This window comes from Aplosporella prunicola (assembly GCF_010093885.1).
Source record: "Aplosporella prunicola CBS 121167 unplaced genomic scaffold K452scaffold_1, whole genome shotgun sequence".
In the NCBI taxonomy this organism is placed as follows: domain Eukaryota; kingdom Fungi; phylum Ascomycota; class Dothideomycetes; order Botryosphaeriales; family Aplosporellaceae; genus Aplosporella; species Aplosporella prunicola.
The window spans coordinates 1,566,764-1,567,082 of NW_022983529.1; positions in this window are offsets into that span (position 1 = coordinate 1,566,764).

The following is a 319-nucleotide window of genomic DNA, read 5'->3' on the forward strand; positions in this document are numbered from 1 at the left end:
GCGCTTACCGTGGATAGGGGAGGGGATAACTACTGGGGATTTTCTATTTTGGCGGGGGATCCCTAGGGTAGGGGTTGTTTCTAGTAGCGTATTTTCCTCCGTAAACTAGGGTTGGGTCGGGTTTGTTTCTTATTCTATATCTATATCGTCGTCCGTTAGGATTGGGGAGGATAGGATAATTCTTAAGCGGGTTAAGGGGGGCGTAGAGGGTTCCTCCCGGATATTAGGGGGGCGGGTTTCTATCTCGAGATTGGCTAGGTGCCTCTTTGGTCTCGAAGTTATAGTTCCGGGTAGTTTCTAGGGGAAGGGTTTTTCTTAG